The 12,808-nt window shown below is 33.1% G+C and overlaps 1 pseudogene; it reads left to right on the plus strand.

Annotated features, from left to right (window-relative positions):
* The first annotated feature begins 2,150 nt into the window (after positions 1–2,150).
* Positions 2,151–12,808, plus strand: part of LOC106470436 — a 70,017-nt pseudogene continuing 59,359 nt past the window's right edge.

Genomic DNA, 12,808 nt, shown 5'->3' on the forward strand with positions numbered 1-12,808 from the left:
ATGAATTAGCTTGATATATTGTACTATGAGCTTTAATTTAAATGGCAAACATAATATATTACTCTGGAAAATCCCAGCGATATTTACCATCTTCGTTTCTTCCTTTTTCTACATTTGAAAATTCAGCTTGTATTTTCTCGATACCGATAAAAGTATAGTCTGCTTACTGTAGACAGGAAGAGCATTTTAGAGCTGACAGCTTATACCGCTAAAAAATCAGGTTCTGATAACCCATTGTGCAGTTTTGTGCTTACCAAAAACAAACAAATATTTTGAGATACTTATGCTTTTCTACAATATGGTTGGGGGAAATATGTTAATTTTACTTCGTGATTATCTTTTCCATAATATGTATTAAGGCATTGTTCGTGTTTTTTTCATATTTCTACCTCCAACTTAGTTACTCGAGAGAAAAACAGAACAAAAAGAGAATCTGGTTTGGCCCGACATTTCTGAATTACATATATAACTGAGATTTAGATATATGATATGCACTATGTATCATTTACACATGTTCACCACATTTTCTTATTTTAGGAGTAAGAAAACAATATGAGCATTGAAAAAATACATAGTTTATTTAAAATTACATGAAGTTTTCGTAAGACATTAACTTTTTTTGAATTTCATTTCAGTTAAACAATGCAACCAGCTTCTTTTTTTAAAGTATTCTAATAATGTAGAGAACACAATTAAAATAACATGAGACAATTTTTATTTCACGTTATTACGTATAAATATTGGATAGTGTTACACTGAAGTTATAATAGATCGTTTGTGTTGAGATCGACCTTACACTTTTACAGTGAAACCCATGAACTGCGCTCGTGGAAGTGTCTTGTCTTTAAACCTCTGAGCGCCCAATCGAATAATATGACGTCATCACACCATGTGGCCATGGCAGTTAAGTGTTATGAAGAAGAAATGAATTTGACATGGTAAGGGTCTTTTAGGTATGTTTTTATAACGTCTAAAGTATATTGCAACAAAATACTAGGCTGTCATGTAGAATTCACCTTCTCTTGGCCATTTTTGGATTTTATTAAAACAAAATAACCTCACCCAAAGAACGAGTCAATGGTAAACAACAACTCTTAAACAGCTGATTGAAAGGCTTAAGTGCTTTAAGTGTTGGCGTCATAGTGACTAGCTGTCCTATCACACCGGTAAGCTAGGCTATGCCGCGAAATTACTAAGCCTAAAGACTGCTGCGAATAGTAACTGATGGACAAGTCTTTTTACAGTGTCTTAAAAGTGTATGAACAATACTTATAAAATAATCATTTGTAATGCTCAACACAAGAATATTGTGATTTTTATAGTGAAAGAGGTAATTGTTTTATAAATTTAGTCTTAACTAAAAGTAAAAATATTGGAGATAGAACAATTACTACTAGTAGTAGAACAAGTAGAATATTATTAGTTGTAATATTACAACTCACTTTTGAATTTCTAATTTAGAAAGTCATCGTATTTCAACCTCACTATTGTTTTGTCACCTTATGAACTTATATTATTACAAGATTTTGACTTAAAAGTTGAAACCCCCCCCCCAAAAAACTGGTTACTCAGAGTTTTATTTTTAAATTTGAATCATTGAAAAATGGTGAAAATATATTCTTTAAAAAAGTGATTTTTTTTTACCTTCCTTTGTTGGCCTAGGCTGTGGAGAAGTCGATATAATAGTTTTACAGATAATTCAGTTCTCTGTAATCTGAGTTAATGGTAGCAATAAATATTAGTTGTTTTGAAAGAATGCTTTATAAGCATCTTTTTTTGTCATTGCCTAAAGTGTTATATTTGATGAAATCTATAGTATTTTGTTATTTTTTAAGCCACATTAAAAAACAAGAATAATGTTTATATGAAAAAGAAGCCAATGACTAAGTAGAAGTGAATAATGAATGAAAGATTCTCATGGGTTATCAAGGCTTTTTTGTGTGGGAATTTATTAACTTAAAATCTTGTAATTTTCTATTTTAGTTAGAAAACAATATCTATAATTCTAATCAAGATATAGTTTAAGTCATTTTTTTCTGTGTTTAAACGTTTCTGCAGAGAATGCTGTCCTTTTTGACATGATGGCATGACGTGTTGTGATGGCAAGTACCCATAACATTCTGTCTTTAGGAAAAAAGGTTAAAGAACGAATTACCAGTGGACGTTGCCGAGGGAGAATCAGCAGTTGTTGCGAGTAAGGATAACTTTGATTTCACAGTTGTTCAAAGTACAAAGTTTTGCTGTTTATATTCAGTTTTTGTCATCATCTCTTGCCTAAGTTTGTCTTTCTGGTTTTCTAAATCGTACATTGTTGACTGATAATCTTTTTTTGATTGTATTATTTCAAATACATTATATCTTTTTTTATACATTTCTTTTGTTCTAGTTCATGATTTGATAATGATTGAAATTAATGAAGAACCTAGTAATGCTACAAATAAGATTATTTAACAAATTAAGGAACTTACAAGTATAAACTATATTAACATAAACATATACTTTTACTTAATTTTATTTAAAAATTACTCTGTTTATTACAAACTAATTTCACATACATTAAAAGTTATATTGCTAGCGAAACCAATTATCACCGGATAAGGTTTGTATGATATGTGACTGATAAAGAACAAATAAAACTTTATGCATTGGATGATCATTACGTTGACAATATCCTTTGATAACTGTTGTAGACTTGTGAATTATACAAGCCTCGGAATTAGTTATAGAAAAAAACCTTGCTGATTTTCTATTAAAAAATAACATTGTTAAAAGTTGTACTTATAGACTGCTTTGGTTTTATATAATGGATCAAAATTGTCTTCTCTTGTTAGTGAACTTATGATTCTTATAATCATAAACAGTTGTTTTTTTTAAATGTATTTCTTGCTTTTATTAAGTGCAATTCTGATATTAGTATTAATGGACAGTCTTAAATCTCTATGTATAATCAATGTGTTTTGTATTATTAGCATTAGCTTTTATATTTCAACATTATAATTATATTTGTAAACTATGAATATGTCTTATCTACAGCACAGTTTTTGTTATACTGATTTAGCTATATTGTGATATAAATGTTAACACTTTCCACAGTGGAAAACTGTATTGTTTCTTTGAAGTACAGAGCAATTTTACCATGTTTCAGGGCAACATTTTTTTTTGTTTTGCATTTTTTACAGTGTTTCTGGTACTATGTAGATGTTATGTAACTCACATTATTGTTATTTTAGACTTATTCTAATTAGTAAATCTCAGTTATGTTGGACATTGTTGTTGTAATGATAAATGTAGTTAGTAGCACTGCAGTAGGAACATAGTTACATTTGAAAACATCACGATCAAATTATAATCATACTTTTAACAAGTTTCATAATTATTAATGAATGGTATTATATCCATGAACTGTAATCTAAAACTTGGAAAGAAAAAGTTAATTAAGAAACAGTTCATATGCTTAATCACATTGTTTTACTTGGGCCTCTGGTGTATTTTGAAACTGATATGAGACCTATGAAATTAGCTGGCAGTATTGTAAGACAAGATCTATATATTAATATTTACACGCACCTGGGTAAATCTGTAGAAGCTTAATGATTTTAGAAATGCTATATCAATGGTAGGTGTAACTGCATGGACTGTCCTCTAATTACTAAGTGTACTTTACAGATAGACATCACACCTGTTTACAAAAAAAAAGGCTGTTGATAAATGTGAGAACATGTATTGGACTTTGTTCATCTGTTATCTATATGAGTTTGGTTTTCATTTCTCCATGTATCAGAGTACTTAGAACCATGAAAAATTGTTTGAAAGAAGTTAATGTTTCTTGATAGGAACTGTTTCTATTTCCGCACTAGTAAAAAAAATGATAGTATTTCCAGAAATTTGATAATACTTCAATATTTGATTATTAGAAAATGGATCCCTCTAAGGCTTTGAAAAAGTATGCTATCTTTTTTTTTTTTAATTAAATGAATCATAATGTGTCTGGTCATTAAGGTTTCAGTGTGAGTAGTTGTGATGTGCATTATAATTTTATCTTAAGGTGGTGGACAGTAGCTCATTTTTTTCTGTTGTATAATTTAATGTGGGGCCCTATTTAGCAGCCATGTTAAAGTGTAATATGATGTATTCTTGCAGTGGTCTTAATGGAAATAAGTATGTTTTATTATGTGTTGTACTTTAGTGTACATAATCTCAAGGTATAGTTTGAACAATTATGTAAGACTTTTTGGTGTCATAGTGAAGATTTGAAATAATTCTCTGTTATTTCTAGTGTAGATTCACATTTTCCTAAAATATAATGTTGTCGCAAACATGATAATCTTTCAAAATAAGTATTTTCTGCATATCGTAATGCATGGTCATAAGGGCAAATAAAAATATAAGAATGAGCATAGTGACTAAAGGTATTCAGTCCATCAAAGTTAACCCTTTAATCGCCCAAACAAAATGTAGCCTTTCAAATCCAGATACTTATCCAAAAATTCTTTAGAAGAATTTAAACAAACTCATCATATTATCAATTTTACAAATTTTGAGCTCTGAAGGAGTTTTTTTTTTTTCCAAAGAACAATTCTGTATCTAGGCTTAAACTTCAAAAGCTTACACATTAGTATTGTGGTTGTACATTTTAAGTTATAAGCTATGGGACATCAAGAGACCTTTTGACATATCAATAACCAAGGATATCTTAACTCCTAATCTCCATCAACAAGCATTCATTAACCCTTTTCTAAACTCCTGTTTTATGCTGTTTTCTTATGATAATGATAGTTTTCATGTGAGTTAAAAAGACTTGATGGTTTTATTGTATTTTTAGTAATTATGTTCTCATTTTTAAGAGTTATGTGAATGTTCAGAATATGGCACACGTTCCCTTGAGCTGCTGCTGTTGAATGTTAGGCCTAACTCTTCAAGGTATTTTGACAGTAGACAATGAACAACAACAACCTGATGCCCACTTATACTCATTGAAACTGATTTGGTGATGTTTATCAAGCTAATTGTAACACTGAGAAAACCATAACTCATTTCCTTGTAATTAGTGTTGTTAATAAGTGTTCACTGACTGCTAATTTAAGTGTGTTGGAATTATCAGAGTATTGTTGGATCCACATAATATAGTACCATCATATTTCAAAGATTCTATCAAAGTATATATTTCAAGATAACTGAAGAAAGTGGATTGTTTAAAATACTGTGAATAAGTATTTGTATTGAATCACAAATTACAGTTATATGAAGGTTATTTTGTGTGTAAATGAACTTCTAATGGTAATTTTTTTGTTGGTAAAAGAATTGGGGAATATCTTGACCATACCTGAAACTTTTGAAAACATCCATTGGGGATTTTGCCACAATATTTTATATGCATGCCAAGTGAAATGTCAGTGATGTTAAAACTAATAAACCACAAGTCAGAATACAGCCATATGTATTAATTGATTTAATACATATAGCAATATTGACATCAATAAAGGTAAACAAAAAAAGACAAGTAGCTACTATTTTCACTTCAAAAGTTGGTTATTACAGAGTCATTTAAAATACTTACTATTAAAAACTCTAAAAAACAACACATTTGTAAATTTTTTAGAATTTTCCACACCATACCAAATCACTGAAAAAAAAAAGAAAATAATGATTCATATCTTCTTTTTTCTGTAATTTTTCTTCTCAATCAGTGGTTTTGTTATTACAGTCTTTGGTGGTCTGAACAATTACTAATGAATCTCATCTTTGAAAATAGATAAAGCCAATGGCTAGAATTAGTTTTATAGAAGATATACTAGTCTATCTACATCAATATAGAGTAAATAAAATATCTGAGCAATAATTTGTTGATTCTTGAGATATTGACTACCTGGAATTCTGATAGAGCTAAGCAAAGGATTCTAACGTGAGACAACACTTAAGAAAAAAGCACAGATTTTGACATTTTTTGTAGTTTTCTTAGATGTTCTTTTCACTTCTGAAAATTTTTTCATTTTATGTCATATCTGTGTGAAAGCTACAAAAACGTTTCTTCTATGACAAGACATGAGGCAAGCTTAGTTAGGTCTATCAAGTTTGGTAAGCAATAGCTAAATGTTCTGATGTCTCATGGACATGGGAAAAGCATGATGATTCTCGAGGTTTTAGGGAAATTGCTGTTTGTTATACTCTGACTTAGGATCATAGGAATAAGAAAACAATTTGAAAATTTCTGGCCATTTCAGGAAAGTGTTGTATATTTGATGGTTGGAAGCTTTCTAATGTTATCGTTTAAAAAATAGAAAAAGGGGATTGAGGGATGACACAAGAAATTATTGGACCATTAATTTGATTTTTAAGCTCATTTAAAAAATTATTTTTAAAGCTAACATTTAACAAGTGAATTAACTTGCATAAAAAGGGGGTTTTCTGCCTCACTAAGTTTACAAGTTTGTTTTTCTTTCTAAAAATATCTGCTTTGCTTGGAATATAGATTCTGATGGTAGTTTTTATCTTAACTCTCAGAAAGTATTTTGATAAGGTACCTCAAAACATTTAATTGGTAAGTTAAAATGTGTATGAAATTGGTGGAAAGTTAAAAGGTAATAAAATTTGACTCAGTGATAGAAAACAAATGATGATAGTTAATAGGCATTTAACAGTTAAAGATGCTAGATACCACATTTCTTTCAGAAGCTAGACTTCCCTTCTTCAGGGGTAAATTAGGAATGTGTGAAAATTAATAGATCTTCAGTGACATTATGAGTATTTATAGTAGCAGGCTGACAACATGAAGTATTTACATTGTTTATGAAAAGGAATGTTTGAAGAGTGACATTAATTTCTTGTCTAAAGTAAGAAGGGAATAAGATAAAATGGGTGTGTATAAAACAAATTATAAAGAGAGGAAAAGAATTTGATGATTTGTAAGGAAATATTGAACATTTAAAATGAAAAATTCAAAACAAATCTGAGAACAAACTTTGTAAGATAAAGAGAATATAAAAATGTATATGAATACAAAAGTAATTAGAAAACAAAACTGAATTTAGGAGCAAGAACTGAAATTGTTCAAGTAGAAGATGTGTAAAGTAGTGCATTTTCTTAGAAAATTTATGGAATTTGAACATTTGCTGAGGATTTTTTGGATTTGTTCATACTAGTAGCTACATTTTTTTACAGTGCATGAGATAGAAGTTGTTGCATTGTTTAAGCAATTGTGTAAAAATGTACTGTTCCTTTTTATATAAGCTTGTTGGATATAATGTTGGTGGTTCTCAAAAATTTCAGTTCATGCAAGTTACTTTATTAAAAGTATTATAACCAGTCTGTGGTAGGTTTTAATTAACTTTGTTGGGAACCAAGGTAACTCAGATTTTTTTTTATTTTCTGCAAAGAGACAAGATAGAATTTAAGGAAAATAACTTTAAACAGACATTAAATTCCCTGAAGGATTTGTTTTTCCCTCTATTTTGTTAAAAATTGAGAGATCCTAAGCTACTTGGAAAGCTATTTCTGTACTTGATAATGGCATTGAGATACTGGAACGACTGATTCTGTGGATACTTTTTCTTCAACTATGAAGAATCTACACAGTTGTACTGAATGAGCTAAAGCAAGGAAAATTAACTTGCATATTAAGAATTGTTATGATGACTTTGTGATCTGAAAATTTAGATATAAGTATGATTATTAATAAATGTCTATCTTTGGTTGAGTATTTGACTTTGGTAAAAAGATTCTATTTGTAGAATTTTTTTAAACTCTATATGGGCTTGGTCATTTTGATGAACTTCACAACCACCATGTAATCATGAAACTATGCATACTATAATTTTTAATGTAGTAAGTGTATCTTCATGAAATTTGGCAAGCTTTTAGTAAATATTGCAAGTCTTGTACAGAAAAATGAAATTTTGAATTAGGTACTGTTAATGAAGATTTATCTCAGAATTTATGGAGTCAGAGTCTGAGTCAAACTGTGATTAGTCTAAGTGTGAGATGATTTTCATGTAAAGACTAAAAATACTTTTTTCATCTTAAAGTTTTAAGATTTTATTTGTATAAATTCTAGAACCTCCTAAGTGAATGTTAAAAGTTTTTGTCATTAAAAGTTTAATTTTATTTGTTACTTGAACTACCCAACATTGTATACAGGCTCGGCCCATTTGACCAACCTTGTAGTAAGTGAAAAAGAAATCTAAATTACACTTTTTTATTTCTAGAATGACTGCATATTGTTACAGACAATTACACACTATTTATTTTTATAGCTAAGTCTAATACAATTCAAATGTCCCAGTCATTTAGATTTGCTGCCTAACTGCCACTAAGATTAGCACCAAAGTGAATTATTGCAGCAGGGAAGCCTTATGTAACCACAGCATTAAGTTACCAGCACACTTAGTCAAATTACAATATGCTGCCTCATGAGGCATGCTTGCTTGCGCTCTAAAGTTTTTTTCTTATTTTTCTTAGTTCAGGAATGTCTGACGTATCAGTGTGTAAGTACTCAGATACTCAGAAAATAATATAGAGGTAGAAAGAAATTTTAAAATGTGCAATTTGGAGCAAAGAATTGTCTGTGATACTCAAGTGTGAAGATTAAGAATTCATTAACATGTTTCCTTTTGAAATTAAGAAATTATAACTAATACCATAATAAAATTGATTTATCACCTATGCTTATGGATTTACTTTGATACCAAAGTAGTTTAATTAAACTTTGAATGTAATTCTGTAAAAAGGTTGGGAAATGTGCATTTTAACATATTCAGGCCTGTGCAAAGCTGGTAATAGGCCCAGGCCAGATGGGAAAGGTAGGCCCCATTTGAAACTGCTCATTATGTATTTTTGTAATCAGTACTAAATACATATGATTTATTTATGGGTATATACATGTACATGTAGTGTACATGATGTACTTTCAAGTAACAGAAGAACTAAAACGATTTATTAAAACGTAGTAGGCCCCCTCAAAATCGTAGGCCCATGCCAACTGGCCCCCTCTCTGTTCTGGCCTGAACATACTCATGTATAGAGGATTAATTAGGAACAAGAATATTTATATAACTTATTTCTAAGGCTACTAGAATGATATCTGGTATATTTCAGTTGCAAAGAGGGCTTAAAGACTTTTTTTTTCTGGAGCATATAAGAACTAGGTGTGAATTCACATGTTTATAATTGTTGGGGATTTTGATAACTTGTCTGTGTGTATGTCAGATTGAGTGGTAGAATAAGGTTGGAAATTGGGAAAAAGTACAGGCTTTGGAAACCCATCTACAGACTTGTTCTTCTGCACATTTACTTCCAAGTTAAGAGTGGAATAGCTTGTATGATAATGAGGTGTATGCTTTTACTTTTAAGTTTTCTACTTTTGTTTGTTAGGTATATAGATGTTGAGGGCTATGTTCAGCATAGATTTGTTAGTTTGATTAGTGAAGGGATGACCTTCTTGAGATGAATGAATTTCTGTCACCTTTCTCATTTTTATATTTTTTATTGAACTCGCACACTATACAAGAAGGCAGGTGAAGATTTTGGATGCTACAAGATTATCAAAAACACTGTAAATATTATTATATATTTGGAATTCTATAAATATCAAAAGACATTACTGTGTATCTAGATAGTAAGTTACTACTTCAATGTTCTATCATTGTAAGTCTGTTTTCCGGTAAGGTACATTACCTCTTCTCACGTGTACAGCTATTCTCATTCAGTGCTGCCATCTATATGCAAAAATATATTTTCATATGCTACAAACCTTGAACTCCCACGTACCCCACACTCAACGTGGTTCAACTGCATCTTGCATGTAAATGATCATGCGACAATCCTCCACCAATATGAAATGACACACCCTCCTGACTCGTGTGACTCCCTAAATTCTTCAAATGTGCTCTTTTTCACATGTTCATTTCTTTTTTTTTTTACAAAGTATGATATACTTGATTTATTTCTTTGCTGCCCCTTGTAATCCTATCCATTTTTCTCACGTCCATTTTTTCCACCTTCATCTTACCCTTACAGTTTTCCTGCAGTACATGTCCAACATACACCTCCTTTCTGAGGCACTCCAACAATCCCCATAAGATTTTTCGGGTGATATACATTGCCTCCTCCATGGCGCTATTGTTCTCTTCAGCCCTATCCCTTCACATATGGTTTTGTTGCTGTTAGAATGGTATTGGGAAGGATGCTGTCTTTTCACAGGTTCATCTACCTTCCCCTTATCTTCATGACTTCCAGATAGCCACTTTTCTCCATTGGTTTGTTTGTGGAGATTTTTCAGAGTCTTTGGAATCAAGTGAGTCCACATTTAACCCTTTAGTCTTTAGTTACTCGTTTTTCTCATTCTGATTCCATGACCTCTCCTTTAAGTGTTTCTCATCCTGCAACCTCCCATCCTTTACCAGTTTCTACAACTCAGAGTTTGAAATTTCACCGTATGTCTCAGTCAGGCTCATTGTTTTCATCAGTTCTAGTGACTTTCAAGTGGTTTCCTGTCTGTTGGGGGCACATTTGGCTGATTTTGTTTCCCTGTGGTGGTTATTCACTATGGGTGATAAAGGTAAATGTCTTGAATGCCTATCTCCATATTCATACTTTTCATCAGTCCAGATACTGTCTTTGGTATGGAGTTGTATATCAATTTTGTGCCTGGTCTTTTGGGCTCGCTTCAGCATCACCTGTATTTTATTGGGCTGTCATGGGTTTTGCTGAACTTCTGCATGCTCTAGGGTTGTATTTACACCACTACATGACTGGTTCCTGTTAGCTTATTCTGAACTGGAGTCATCTCACTACACACATCTACTACTGACAATAACAGCTTGTACTGGTTGGATTCTACACTTTATGAATTTTCCTTTTGCCTTCCCACTATCTTATCCACTTGGGTGTATTTTTCAACAACTCCCCCCCCCATCATTTGGGCTCATCTTTCTCCACGTCTTCTCTGTTCACTAGTATTTTCAGTTCTCCATGCATTTACTGCTTTCTCAGTTTCTGCACAAAATGTTCTGTTGCTTTTGAGGACTTGTACTTCTATGGAAGCCCCTATTCTTTTGGGTTTTCTTCAGAGGTCTCTGCACAGCCCATGGAATCTTGCTTGGGATCCTTTGGACCCCCAAATTACCCTTGCTCCTTCCCTTACAGACTGCATTGGTGATTGAACAAGGACAGCATAACGAAGGGAGTACCACTTCCTCCACCTTGTCTGGAATTGCATTGAATCACAGAAGCTTCTCTTCAAGGTTGGGGAGTGTTGGTCCATCAGCATTCCCTGGCACTGTTCATCTGTATGTAACCTTTTTTTTTCTGTCATTGCAATTTAGGATCGTCAACTGATTTGATTGATCTATTCCTCCCAGTCTTATTTTTCTCAAATTCTGCTTCAGGTGTCTTTGCTTAAGATCGGGCACCTTCCTTTTTTCCTGGAGTCTCACCTCCATCATCCATTGGAGAAAACTCTTCAGTCAGGCATCTCATCTACTCCTCATCATTCATTTCCTACTATCTGTATTCAGTAGTTTTTTCTTCCTCATTGCGATACTGACTTCCTCCTGTTGCCATCCTTCAAACTTCAGTGTGGCTGTGACTGGGTAAGTTATCTTTTCTATATATATTTTTCTCTCCAAGGTCTTGTCCCATTTAGGATTCGAATCCCACTCAGTGGTGAGCATTGCCTGTCCAGGTATGCTTCCTATATCTCAAATCTGCCTGTATGGCAAAGATGAAATAATAAAACACAACATACCCATAGCCAATAATGCATACTTTTGAGATGAGGTGTTCCACAAGATCGCTAATAGGTTCTTCCTCACAATATATTTGCTTCATTAATGTCTGTTCCAGACAATACTAACCCATGGACTTACATGGGTAAAGCAGAATGGGATAGCTGCCTATCCCTTTGATTGAATAAATCAGGGGCAGTCTGCTTTTCAGTATAGGTCTTCATGGTAACCAGTAGCACTGTCTCCGGTGTTGGCTTTCCTCTAGACAATCCACCACATATCATCCCCCCCTTGTTCTTCTAGTGGAGTATGGGAGTCCTTGCCACTTTCCAGTTCTGAGCCACTGGGGTGGTGGACCTTGTAGGAGTCCTCCTGAATGTGTTTGCTACCATTCAGTAGAGAGTAGGACGGTGGTGTTCTGTTGGTGATCCTCCAGTCATGAGCTCCACCTCTGTGCATTGGGTCCTGGAGGTTGATGTTGATCCCAGTTTCTGTGCAGTTCTATCCAGAGAGTGAGGTTGCTTATATTTTCTAGATGCCATCCACTTCCATGTGGTGGGACCCAGAGGGTGACATTGTGTTCCAACTTCTGTACAGTCCTATCCGGGAATGATGTTGCACGTCTCCAAATCAATATGCTCCACCTCTAGGGTGGGTCCCAGAGGTTGATTGTGTGTGCAACTTCTGTGCAGTTCTATCCAGAGGGTGAGGTTACTTATATTTTAAAGATGCAGTCTATTTCCTTGCACTGTGACCCAGAGGCTGTTATTACACTCCAGCCTTTGTGCAGTCCTACCTGGAGAATGACGTTGCTTCGGAATAGATCCATCATATTGCAGTTCACATATTTGATTGGAATCCCTCATCCTACCATCACCTGGATGTTGGTTCCCAGTGAGTGTTTTTGGATTGCAGCTGGACCAATCAACACAAGTCCTCGCACATGTGTTGATTGTGTTACCTCTTCCTCACTCAATTTGCCTTTGGATCTCCACCTCTATGTGGTGAGTCCTGGATTTTGCATCCAGCTTCTGTGTGGTTCTATCCGGAGGGTGAGGTTGCTATATATTTCTTGAGGCAATCCACTT

The sequence above is a fragment of the Limulus polyphemus genome, unplaced genomic scaffold (assembly GCF_000517525.1).
Source record: "Limulus polyphemus unplaced genomic scaffold, Limulus_polyphemus-2.1.2 Scaffold4002, whole genome shotgun sequence".
Taxonomy (NCBI): Eukaryota; Metazoa; Arthropoda; class Merostomata; order Xiphosura; family Limulidae; genus Limulus; species Limulus polyphemus.